This window comes from Puma concolor, chromosome A3 (assembly GCF_028749965.1).
Source record: "Puma concolor isolate L17-30 chromosome A3, mPumCon1.1.hap2, whole genome shotgun sequence".
NCBI classification, from domain to species: Eukaryota; Metazoa; Chordata; class Mammalia; order Carnivora; family Felidae; genus Puma; species Puma concolor.
The window spans coordinates 4,238,992-4,252,727 of NC_141669.1; the positions used below are offsets into that span (position 1 = coordinate 4,238,992).

The 13,736-nt window shown below is 43.9% G+C and overlaps 1 long non-coding RNA gene across 1 annotated transcript; it reads left to right on the forward strand.

Moving 5' to 3' along the window:
- Positions 1 to 6,818: 6,818 nt before the first annotated feature.
- On the forward strand, positions 6,819 to 12,780 carry LOC147582196 (uncharacterized). The gene is made up of 2 exons (XR_015248662.1): positions 6,819 to 6,905; positions 12,474 to 12,780. It is a non-coding gene; the product is annotated as an uncharacterized LOC147582196 (long non-coding RNA).
- Positions 12,781 to 13,736: the final 956 nt, after the last annotated feature.

A 13,736-nucleotide genomic window follows, 5' to 3' on the forward strand; every position in this document is an offset into this window, starting at 1 on the left:
TCGGCCATTGGCGCTGAGGTATGAAGGTAAGTGACCTCCGCACGTCTCTTGTGAATGCATTATTCTAGTTGTGCATTTTCCTTGGCCTGGGGGAAAGAGCCACCGATTAGGGGAGAGAAGACATTATTTTATTGACATCCTTTCACATTCTTTAACTTTCTTGTATTCATTCAACAAACGCTTGATGGGGAACTGTTGTTAATATAGTGGTAGGGCTCCGGATTTCCTCTTCAGGTGCCAACCTCCTTTGTGTATGCCATTTTGTGAGAACTGATCCCTTAGCCTCAGGCATTGGTGGTTATTATCATTACCTGAGAATACTATACAAATGCAGATTCTAGGCTCATAGGTCTAGCATGACTCCTGACCTTGTGCATTTCTAAGAAGCTTCGGGGAGATGTCATCGTTGTTGGCTGAGGCCTCTCATACTTGGACCATGTGTTGACGACCTGGGGAGATTTTTATTTTTATTTTTTATTTTTTTTTAATGTTTACTCATTTATGTTGAGAGAGAGCAAGAGTGAGCCGGAGGGGGACAGAAGGAGAGGAAGAGAGAATCCCAAGCAGGCTCCGCACTGTCAGCACAGAGCCAGACACGGGGCTTGAACTCATGAAAGGTGAGATCAAGACCTGAGCTGAAATCAAGAGTCATGCTTAATGACCCACCCTCCCAGGCGCCCCTCTGGGGAGTTTTTCAAACTGAGAATTCCCCACCCCCACCTGCACATATTCTGATGCAATTGGTTAGAGAGGGAATCAGGCTTCTGTGTTTTTTTGAAAGTCTCCCAGTTGATTCACATCGGGCCCCAGTTTGAAAAGCCCTGCTCAGGACCCTCTCCTAAGTTATTTGAAGCCACTAACCTCCACCCTAAAAGTGAACTAAATGCACACTGCTTCTAACGTGCCATTTGGCCATTGGCAGAAGTGAGATGCTGGAAGGTAAGAAGGAGGGCTTTTGCAGTGTGACTTTGAAGAACCGGCTGGTGACTTATGAGCATGACAGTGCCCAGCCTGTGCACACTTAGGTCCTTTAGCTAAGAGCCATGATTCTGGCCAGCCCGGCTCCAAGGAAAAGTCCTGTCCCTCTCTCTCCAGGAAGTTCTCTCGTCCATGTAATTCCCACTGTGCTGCTAAGGTCTGATGGCAGAGTCGCTCCAAGTTCTAATGGCAGAGTTGCTCTTACGGATGTGGCAAACCCAGATTCTCAGACATCAGAAATAATGCCTCTCTCCCACTGCTGAAATCTGCACTAAACCTTATCAGAAGGGGTAAGAATTTATAGTTTTTCCCCTCATTGAACCAGAGATCTGCTTTCTTCTTCTACTGCATCTGATGAGGTCCATTAAAAATGGTGCTTTTGGAAACAAATAATCCAGTGAAGAAATAGGCAAAAGTCACGAATAGACACTTCTCCAAAGAAGACATCCAGATGGCCAACCGACACATGAAAAAATGCTCCACCTCACTCATCATCAGGGCAATACAAATCAAAACCACACTGAGATACCACCTCACACCTGCCAGAATGGCTAACATGAACAACTCAGGCAACAACAGATGTTGGCGAGGATGCGGAGAAAGAGCATCTCTTTCGCGTTGTTGGTGGGAATGCCAGCTGGTGCAGCCACTCGGGAAAACAGCATGGAGGTTCCTCAAAAAACTAAAAATAGAACTACCCTATGACCCAGCAATTGCACTACCAGGCATTTATCCAGGGGATACAAGTGTGCTGTTTCGAAGGGACACATGCACCCCCATGGTTATAACAGCACTATCAGCAATAGCCAAAGTATGGAAAGAGCCCAAATGTCCATCGATGGATGGATGGATAAAGAAGATTTGGTATATATATTCAATGGAGTATTACTCGGCAATCAAAAAGAGTGAAATCTTGCCATTCACAACTGCATGGATGGAACTGGAGGGTATTATGCTAAGTGAAATTAGTCAGTCAGAGAAAGACAAAAATCATATGACTTCACTCATATGAGGACTGTAAGAGACAAAACAGATGAACATAAGGGAAGGGAAACTAAAATAATATAAAAACAGGGAGGGGGACAAAACAGAAGAGACTCTTTAAATATGGACAACAAACTGAGGGTTGCCAGAGGGGTTGTAGGAGGGGGGATGGGCTAAATGGGTAAGAGGCATTAAGGAATCTACTCCTAAAATCATTGCTTCACTATATACTAACTAATTTGGATGTAAATTTTAAAGAATAAAAAATAGGGCGTCTGGGTGGCTCAGTCAGTTGAGCGTCTGATTCTGGCTCAGGTCGTGATCTCGTGGCCCGTGAGTTTGAGCCCCGCGTGGGGCTCTGTGCCGACAGCTCAGAGCCTATTTCAGATTCTGTGTCTCCCTCTCTCTCTGACCCTCCCCCGTTCATTCCCTGTCTCAAAAAAATAAACATTAAGAAAAAAAATTTTTTAAAAGAATAAAAAATAAAAGTTAAGTTATAAAAAAAAAATGGTGCTTTTGGTTTATTCATACCCAGAGAGTATGATCTCTGAGTTAAAGACTAATACGTCTCAAGAAATGCAAACACACAATTATTTCCACTTTTGTTATGAGAATATCAGTCTAATTATATGTGGATTCTGGACATAAAACCAGAGAGACAAGGACGCCCCCCCCCCCATCCTGGAACTCATAATCTGATATTCATTTGTGGCTTAAAAAGCACTAAGTGTCAATGTTCCATCCGTTCATTCACTCATTCATTTGCTCATTCCTTCACTTATTCATCCATTCGTTCATTCATTCACTCATCCATTCCTTCCTGCCTTCCTTCATTCATTCACTCCTTCATTCATTCACTCCTTTGCTCATCCTTCCGTTCCTTCATTCACTCATCATTCTCTCACTCATTCATTCACTCATTCATTCACTCATTCATTCGCTCACCCATTCAGTACACATTTACCAAGTTCTCCAGAGGGCCAGAACGACAGTTCCCTCGTCTTGTTTGCATCATCAGCGAATGGGCCTTTGCATATAATAGGCCCTGACATATCAGAGTTCATCAAACACCTGCTATTATGTCTTAAAGAGAAGATGGGTGCGGGTGTTAAGCTTGGCCCAGAACCCTGATTTGCATGGTAGCCTCTGTCTAGGAGAGAACGTTTCCGGTCATACTCTGCTGACTTTGAGGAGCACGGCTGCCTTTGTGCTGACCCATCGCTACCACGTCCCCCACGGTATCTGGCTCAGGGTCACATCTGCACCAGGTGCTCTCAAAGATTATGGATGCACTTCACCTCTTAAAAGCACCAGCACCAACAGGGCCGCCCCATAAATACAATGACCAGCCCAGCAGAATCACCCAGCCCGGTGGAAGGCCAAATTCGGTGCCTCCAGACCTTTCCCCCGTGTGCACCTCCCTCTGTTCCTCCAGCTTCTCGTCCCCTGGCTCAGTTTCCTTCCTCACCTGTGTCTGCCCTACATCTCAACCTCTCTCGTGCCCTCGGTCTCCCTCTGGCCTGTGGCTGTCCCCTTCAAACAGCTTTGAATTCACCTTGAATTCGAAGGTTTTCACCTCGCAGGTCACATTAGCAGAAAATCCTGACATTATTAGGGAAACGTGTTTTACGTCTCTCTGTCACCCTGTGCTATTGAGGCAGGAAGCATTTGCTTTAGCAAATGGCCGGAGTATACACTGAAATCTCAGGAGTCTGAGCCTGTCTTTTCTCGTCTCTTCCATAAAGTACAGGGAGCCTGCCTGCATGTCTAACAAGATTTGTGGGCCAGAGGAAGGAGAGGGAGCTGACGTTTGTTCGTAGAAGGCTTACTTCTACACCGAGCTGGCCGTGTTCACTGAAGACACAGAAATCTGAGAGAAGAGGGGAATCTTCTCGTAGCAGCATTGTGCAATGATTGTCATCCTCTGTCACTAGTGCGTCCTTCCCTCTGTGGAAGGAGGAGCAGAACGTGTAATTCTCCGGTGTTCCATCGGAAAGACCGAGGGTGGGACTTGCTTCATTCTCAAAGCCATGCTCAACCTTCAAGAGATGAAATAAAACAGAAACCTACAGGTTGGGAAACTGTAACAGGAAAGTCAGCATGAACCCTTCACTTTATCATTGCTCTTGTGCTGAAAACAAGATAGCTGACATCAGAATTCCTGATATAGAATACAAAACAACGCTTTGCTGCCTTTGCTTTAAGGATACTCATTAGATATTGGGATTGGAAAAATCCAAACATAACAGGAATTGTAACTATTCTCCTAAAAATACCCTGGGAAAAAGCAAGTGGTCAGTGTTCAGCTGGTTTTTTCTTTAACCAAAAACAAGATTTTGAATATCCTTTGGAAACCATTTGAGTCTCTCTCCTTCATGAACAACTAGGGTAGAGCCTGAGGTTGGCCTTGGTGCAGACCAACAGGAACTCTAAAACTCTAGTAAAAATTTTACTGGTACCAGCCTTCTTCAGGACAATTTGAACACACATCAGGAAGCCTTAAAAATGCATGTCGTCTTTCATTCATCAATTTCTCTTCTGAGACTGTGTCTGAAAAAATTAATCTGACAAGTGTAAAACAACATCTGTACTGGAAATTCATCACCGAGTTGTTGCCTTTGAAAGGGCAACAGAGAAATAAATTAACTGCCTAATAGAAATAATTGGCCGAAACCACTTATTCTCACACACGCTTGTGATGTTACATCACGCAGTAATTAAAAATGAAATGTCGGGAAAAAATTTTGTAGAGGATATCTTAGACATGTTTGATGATAAGATATCAGCTGCATGAGAACCGTAAGATTCAGCAAGATGTACAGAGAGTGATGCTGTCTTTGTTATATAAAATACACATGCATCTGTCCATACGTGTGTACTTGGGCGTACTTACGTAAGTTAAAGTGGTTAGTAACGGCAATTTCCGAGGGATACAATTCTGAGTTTTAAGTTGTTGATTCAAGATGTTCTTTATGGCATTTTTTACAACATAGCCACGCTGTTTTAGAATCTGAAAAAGAAATATAGCAAAGCAGTCTGTAATTTTAAAGGACTCTATCGTGCAAAATTTAGAAATCCCCACGATGTAGTTCAGGAGGTAGGGATTAGCATCCCACCAACATCCAGAAAAAACTATGGGTATGATTTCGTAACTGTTCTCCAATCCTTTTGGACACACTGCGATTTCCGTGGTTGGGATCCTGCTCTCTTCAGGGCAGGGCCTTGCTGCTCGACTCACCGTCAAGACCCAGTAAGTGTTTTCCCGGCATTCGTATTGTGCAGACTGGCCAGCATCACATTAAACAGCAAAGCAGAGAGCTTAAGCTGTGACCGGGGGTCTTTATCAGACTGAAGCCCACCCTCCTCACGGGCCTGGACATCGGCAAACCTCAAACGCCGTCCTTACATAATTCGTCAATCAGAGCCCCTGCAAGGCTCCGTTCCCACGAGCCACGAGGCCACTCCTGCACCGTGTGCATTTCATACATTTGCACACATCATCAGGATGAATATCCAAGAGCATTTATTGTCTATTAAAAAAATCCAGTTGTAAAAACAAAATTCAGTTGTGGGGCGCCTGGGTGGCTCAGCTGGTTGAACGCCGACTTTGACTCAGGTCATGTTCTCGTGGTTCGTGAGTTCGAGCCCCGCGTCGGACTCTGTGCCGAAGGCTCAGAGCCTGGATCCTGCCTCGGATTCTGCGTCTCCCTCTCCCTCTGCCCCTCCCCCACTCACACTCTGTCTCTCTTTCTCTCTCTCTCTCTCAACACTAAATAAAAGTTTTAAAAAAATTTTAGCAAGTTCCTTGTTATTCCTTAACTCAAGGTAAGTTATGTTTTGAGGTCCCATTGCACCATGGAGGCAGGCACAGTAAAGCTTATATCATGTGTGCAGATGCTCTCGGGGGCCTGGGAGAGACATCCTGTCCCCATGACTTCTCTCCATGCAGGACTCTACTCAGATGTCAGGCGTCCAGGGGTCCTCATGCCCCAGAGGAGATTGCACCACAAAGTCCCTGACTCCAATCTGCCACGTCAGGTACAAAGACCCCCCCCCCTTTACTCTGAGGGGTGTAGGGGGCACAGACTTTAACTGGCTCCTTTCCAGCCACACAAGTATCAAGTATCTACTCTGCGCGAAGCATTATCCTAGGCATTGGGAATAATCGAAAGCAAAGCCTGTGTTCTCATAAAGATCACTGTTTAATTGTAATAGGGGGCCAAGTGAGTAGATGTGCAAACCCCTTAGGTCTTAGGTGATCATGAGTGCTAAGAAGAGAGCGCCATTATGAGCCTACGTCAGGTGGGGCTGGCAAGCAATCGATTTGCTCTATCATGGGCCCTAGGAAACACAGTAGTAACTGATGGAAAGTCTTCTGATCAAGATCTTCCAAAAGAATCCTCACCTCAGAATGTAATCTGAAGTCCTCTTTGTGTCGTCCTCCAAGTGAACTTAATCTCGGCTCTGCGTCCAGGGAGGGCTTTATCCGTACGTCACCTTTATCTGCACATCGCTTCCATCGATGTTTGTTGCATCATTCAAAAACTTCGTATGTTTCCCTCCCTTCTGTATAACTATGTGGCTTCGTGAGAGAATCTTCTTTTGTTCATTCTTTTATTCCATTGTGTTTGATTTGGCAGCCCAGGAACTGCACTAACACACGATCTTTCCCACAGCAGGTGCTCCGTGAAAGCACGTTAAGCGTCCGTGATAAATTAACAGAAGCAGGAAAGATGCCAATCGTTCGAAGATGCTTCTGTTGTACCGTGTGTGCTTCCCCTGCAAGAGTGGTTTCTCACATTTTTCTCGTCTGCCGTAGCTGCTTGTGTCTTTTGGAGCCGAGTAAGCCGGATTGTGATGGTTGGAGAGTGGCTTCCCTAACAGACGAAATTAAGAGAACTACCGGGACTCCCCGCACTCGAACCATTACGATTCGAACCAAGGTAATGGGAGGAGAATGAGGGGGTAGGAGCAGAAGTGTGTCTCGATATTTATTTAATTTCAGCGCAGCATATTTGCACTCACTGGAACCGTGCCTTGCAAGCAGATGTTGCAATCAGCTGCGAACACGGGAGGTGAACAAAAGACGCCGGAGTTCCATGTGTGGCCGGTGAGGGTAGCAGAGTCCTAGGCAAGGACAGGTCTCCTGCGGAGGCAGAGAGGGGCCCGTCCCCCTCCCCCGCATTCCTCACTGGATTCTGAGCACCTGCTCTAGCGCTCTGAGGATTCCAGAATTCCCTTTGACTCTCATTCCCAAACCTGCCCTGCTCTCTATCTCTGCCCCGGCCCCACTCTATTATCTCTTGGCCTGAGAGATCCTCTCCCGTCGACCCAGTGGGCTCTCTGTCCTCATGAAGCTAGCCACCAGAGTGAGCCTCGTGGAGAAAAAATGGGGTTCACGTTCCATGGAAATCATGGCTCTCTTACATTCCAAACAGTGGGCTTGGCGGAGTTCATTTTTCATTTTCCTAACCTCAGTTTATTCATCTATGCCATGGGAATCATTTATCTTCTCATAGGGTTTTGAATGAAACAGTGTAGGTAAAGTTTCCAGCACAAAGTAAATGCTCAATGCATGTGACTTCTGGATCTTAGCCATGGCCTTCCCAGCTGACACATCCCCAGCTGGAAACTAATAACCCATTGTCTATTCCATTATTCTCAGTAAGCTTGTGTCTTGAGAAGATAGGACACAGGCAAATGCTGAGGTGCATAATAATCTATCATCTGTCTTTCTATCTATGTATCTATCATCTGTCTATATTTCTATCTTTCTATCATCTATCTATCTATCATCTATCTTTCTATCTTTCTTTTTTTTTTTTTTTTTTTTTAAATTTTTTTTTTTCAACGTTTATTTATTTTTGGGACAGAGAGAGACAGAGCATGAACGGGCGAGGGGCAGAGAGAGAGGGAGACACAGAATCGGAAACAGGCTCCAGGCTCTGAGCCATCAGTCCAGAGCCTGACGCGGGGCTCGAACTCACGGACCGCGAGATCGTGACCTGGCTGAAGCCGGACGCTCAACCGACTGCGCCACCCAGGCGCCCCTATCTTTCTATCTTTCTATCTATCTATCTATCTATCTATCTATCATCTATCTATATTTCTATCATCTATCTATATTTCTATCATCTATCTATATTTCTGTCTATCTTTCTATCACCTATCTTTCTATCATCTATCTTTCTATCATCTATCTATCTCTCTATCTATCTATCATCTATCATCTATCTATCTTTCTATTATCTATCTATGTATCTATCTATCTATCTATCTATCTATCATCTGGTCATTTAGCTTAAAGACAATTTCTTCCCTGAAGTAATATATGTCCTTTCCATAAAAATCTCTGTACCTACTGTGCCCTAGTTTAAAGCCCCTGTGGCTTAGAGAAGCCATGGTCATCTCTATGACAGCTCTCTGGCCCAGGCCACTGAGGACCATAAAACTCAGCCCCCACAGAAACTCAAGGACTCAGACTCCCAGTTAATACCACCAGGGGATCCCATTATGGCTCAGTATCAGAGCCAAAGACACAGCTGGTCCTCAGCCAAAGTGTTAGGTCTTCAGTCCGTGTGAGATGTTCTTTTTTGAGTCTTTACTTCTTAGGTACCCCCTTTCTCTTTGGATTTCTTGTCTTTTTGCCTTTCCTCCTTTCCTTCTTTCCTTCCTCTCCCTCTCTTTCCTTCTTTCTTTCTTTCTTTCTTTCTTTCTTTCTTTCTTTCTTTCTTCTTTTTTTCTTTCTCTTTCCCTTTGGCTCTTTTCTCAGATCTGCTTCCTATCTAAGATGTTGGAGTTTCATTGTACTTGAAGACTCTCTTCCCCCAGGAGGTTCAATAAAAACTAGAGTGAGGTCCACAGAAGAAACACCATCTTCAGGGGCTTCAGGCCAAAGCAATCTTCAGTGTAGACAAGCCCCACCTTAGTTCCCAGGGCCGAGACTCCTCAAAAGCACTATCCCATTTCACACACGTAACCCACAAATTTCTCAGGTACACCACTGATTTTTCTCTCTTCTTTCTGATCCCAGTTATCTCTTCCTAGCACGACTAACGTGGGTTTATCCTTAATGTCTCGTAACATATAAACTGCTATAGATTCTGTCAAAGGAGAAAGAAACTGAGTATCTGTTGGCCACTTTCTGTATTTGAGGTAATGAGATAAAGGCTGTATGTCTTTTAGGATTAATTTATCTTAAGAAAGTCTTCCAGTAAAATTATTATGCTCACTTCTCTACTAAAGAAACAAAGTTTCTGAAAGCTTATTCATAATCCAGTAGAAACATAGAGATGCTAACTCAATTTTCTGGATTTAAATAAATCTCTTATTTTGTCATTTCTTGTATTTTTTAACAGGTCATTTTATATGGAGAATTTTTTGATAGTGTAATTAGATTTCAATTTCAGGATTTAATTTCTTTATTATTATTTTTTTTTAATTTTTTTTCTTTTTTTTTTTTTTTCAACGTTTATTTATTTTTGGGACAGAGAGAGACAGAGCATGAACGGGGGAGGGGCAGAGAGAGAGGGAGACACAGAATCAGAAACAGGCTCCAGGCTCTGAGCCATCAGCCCAGAGCCCGACGCGGGGCTCGAACTCACAGATCGCAAGATCGTGACCTAGCTGAAGTCGGACGCTTAACCGACTGCGCCACCCAGGCACCCCTAAGTTATTATTTTTAATGATTATTATTTTTTTTGAGAGAGAGAGAAAGAAAGAAAGAGACAGAGCATGAGGAGGGAGGGGCAGAGAGAGAAGGAGACACAGAATCTAAAGCAGGCTCCAGGCTCTGAGCTGTCAGCATAGAGCCCAAAACAGGGCTTGAACCCACAAACCGCGAGATCATGGTGTGAGCCGAAGTTAGACACTTAATTGACTGAGCCACCCAGGTGCCCTTCTTTAAATTATTTTTTAATGGAAGGGGTATATATTTTATTTGGATAAATGTTTTATTTATTTATTTATTTATTTTTTGTTCAGAGAGAGAGATCCTGCATGCCAGCAGGGGGAGGAATAGAGAAAGAGAGAGAGAGAGAGAGAGAGAGAGAGAGAGAATCTTAAGCAGACTGCACACCCAGCATAGAGCCCAGCTCTGAGCTCGATCCCACAACCTTGAAACCATGACCTGAGGTGAAATCCAGAGTCAGATGTTTAACCAACTGAGCCACCAAGACGCCCCTAGAAATTTAGGTACAGTAAAACCTTGGCTTATAAGCATTATTCATTCCAGAAACATGCTTGGCATCCAAAGCACTTGGATATCAAAGTGAATTTCCCCATAAGAAATCATGGAAACTCAGATGATTCGTTCCACAACCCAAAATATTCATATAAAAAGGATTACAATACTGCAGTATAATACAGAATAATAAAGAAAAGACAAAATATAAAGAAAATAAACAAACCAGCCTGTACTTCCCTTTGAAAAGTCTCGTGGCTGGAGTGAGGGAGACACGAGAGAGAAGGGTTATTGCGTAGGACGACTTCCATTATCACTAACGGAATCACTGCTATCTATTGGCTCAGTGGAATCTTTTTCTGCATGGGGGCCATGGACACACTTGCACGGATGTTGACTACAGCACAGTAGTGATAAACTCTTGTCGTAGACTATATTTACTGTAAGTGGCAATAAGGCAGCAGAGGAAAGGGTCTATATTCGCAGGCAGCCTGACCTAGAATGAAGCGAACCATTCCTAAGCTCACTCTTGTGTGGAACAGCAGAGGACTGTCCACAGGTGCTTTGACGTGACAAAAATACACCAGTGCCAGTTGTGGGCACCTCCCAGTGTTCTGAAAAATCACTGATCTCTGCCAGACACTGCGGCCTGCGACCAAGCAGCGGAGCATGGGAGATGATCACCCACGATCCTGCAGCAAACAAGTGAGAGACAGAGACAGAGAGAAAGAGAGACGAACCACTGGCTCAGTTGTAATTGTGTGACATTCGGTGTCATGTAACACTCCTATTGCAAGACATTGCTCATTCATCAAGTGAAAAATTATTAGAAATGTTTGCTTGTCTTGCAGAACAAGTTACAATCCAAAGTTTCACTATATATATTTTAAATTGAAATTGTCTTTAGCGGCGCCCGGGTAGCTCAGTCGGTTGAGTGTACGACTTCAGCTCAGGTCACGATCTCACAGTTCGTGAGTTAGAGCCCCACATTGGGCTCTGGGCTGACAGCTCAGAGCCCAGAGCCTGCTTCAGATTCTGTGTCTCCCTCTCTCTCTGCCCCTCCCCTGCTCATGGTCTGTCTCTCTCTGTCTCAAAAATAAATAAAAACATTAAAAAAAATTTTTTTAATTAAAAAAAAATAGTAAAAGAACAAAGAGGCCAGAAGCAGATCTGGGAAATTAAGGAAATCAAGATAAAGATAAGGCTCATATTGAAGAGTGACTAGAATAAGTAGGCTATTCAGGAAATGCTAAATTGGCCAAAATAAAAATGAAATGGAACCCTAGGGGCGCCTGGGTGGCTCGATTGGTCAAGTGTCCAATTCTTGATTTCAATTTAGATCGTGATCTCACAGTTCATGAGATCGAGCCCCATGTCAGGCTCCACACTGGCAGCGTGGAGCCTGCTTGAGATTCTCTGTCGCTCTCTTGTTCTTTCTCAAAAATAAGTACATTAAAAAAATGAAATGGAACCCCTCTCCTGTAGCATACACAGAACTGAAGTCCTTAAAGTCTTAACATGTGAAGGGAAAACTTAAAAAACAAAAAATTAGAATAAATGTTAGAAAAGTCAAAATTAGAATAAACATTAGAAAAATATCTTTGTAACCCTGGAAAGAGGGTTTCCTATAAAACACACAGAAGAAGAACTTACAAATAAAAGCATCCTAAACAGATTCTATCAAAATTAAAAATAATCGTTTCAATCCCAAAACAACATGAAGTTTGGAAAGCAAAGCTTAAACTTCAGAAAAAGTATCTGTGGTGCCTATAAATGGCAAATGATTTGTGTCCAAAATTCATAAAGAACATTTACGGATCAATTAAAAACACAAATAGCCCAATAGAAAAGACCAGAATGACTGTCTCTAGATACTCCATAGGGAAAGAAGACCCAGCAGCTAATAAATGCATGAAGAGTCGTTCAGCTTCTTTTATAGGCAGGGAAATGCATCTGGCAATCAAAGGCCCTGTAACATTAACCCAGGCAAAGAGCATGCATAGAGATTCACATCATTAGTTGAGTCATTGATGCCAAAGTAATACCACGCCAATGGTTTTCCAGTGCAAAGAAAAATCCATATCTATACATTCAAGAAACCTATTTTCATCTCAACGCAGTGATCAGTTTTAACAATGCTAATGGTGTTTCAAGCACATATCTTGTTCTCTGCCCCCATGTGATAGGAAATACACCTGTTGTTAGCAGCCAAGGGAAGACTGAACATGATGCATTATGCTTTCGAGTGACTTGAATTTCTATAGAAATTGCACGTCCCATGCAAACCTCTTCTCAACCAGTTCTTCATTTATGTGATCTTTTCTTACAGATATCTGCACAAGTGGATCAGACTCAGTTGCACCCAAGCCAACCCTCCATTCTTTGGATATAATTCTCCACATGTCTCCATAATGCAAACAAACAATTGAGAAATACGTACATGCACACGTACAATGCCGGGGTCCCAGCCAGCCTCTGCTATTCCAGAGAATTCCAGAGAAGGGGAAGACAGTGATCCCGGAGGAAGCGGAGTTGTGTGTTTGAATGCCATGGTGTTTGACGTATCAGGGGTTGCGTGGTTGTGGAAAGTCTTAACAAACAGGCATAAATAAAGCCCATGAGGATCTGTGAGGTCATACTTGACTCTGAGTGGAAGGAAGGTGGTAGGGATGTTGGGGTTGGACCCTGGAGGCTTGGTGAGAAAGGCGAGAGGGTGTGAGACAGAGGAAATGACATCAGTCCAAATGGACGCGCTGTCGGATTTGGTTGGGTAACGGTAGTGGCCGCACATTTCTCCCTTCTCAGTACTTTCCAGTACATTCCAGTACATTCCAGAGTACATTCCAGTTGCCTCATAACCCCCAGAAGGAGCTGGCTCTCTGTCAGGCCCTGCAGAGCAGAGAGAAAAACCGCCTCGCGGGGTCCAGCAACAAGGAGTGGTTTTGGCCATGTGTTTCCTCATCAAACGGCACCTCAAACAGGCCTCAGACTTTCTTTTTTTAAAAACTTAATTTAGGCAACATTTTCCAAAGCAATTAAACCTAAATCTGTACGAAAAAAGAACCTTCCTCTTTGAGCATCAGCCTGGCCCGAACAGACGGTCCTGTTCAAAGGCCTTGCTGTTGTTGATAACAGAGCCGGACCAGAACCACAGTCTATGCCCGGGCTCACAAGCACCCTTCCCGGTGCTCACGAGCGCTGTGGTCACCCGTCTCCCCGCCAGGCTGCACACTCAGCACAATGCCTGGAAAGTAAAATGTAGCCTGGTCTCCCCCTTCCTTATTCATTCCAGAAGCATTAGTATTAATTTTTATTGATTTTCAAAAATACGTAGTAAGGCAAAACGCAATCACAAAGAGCTTTAACCGTGGGAAAGCTTTTACTAGGTCATATCCTCGTTAATTTATGTTCAGTTCTAATTCTTCCTTAACACAGCCTTACACTGTGACCCAAGATCTCAGCCTGTCTTTACGGCCCGCGTGTGTGTGACTCCCCAGGAGGGAGACAACCTGCTAGGAGGCAAGGCTCTGTTAACCCTTCAAGCTACTGTGGATTTCAAGGGTTTTCTCCCGAAGCGTGGCGTTCACGCGGC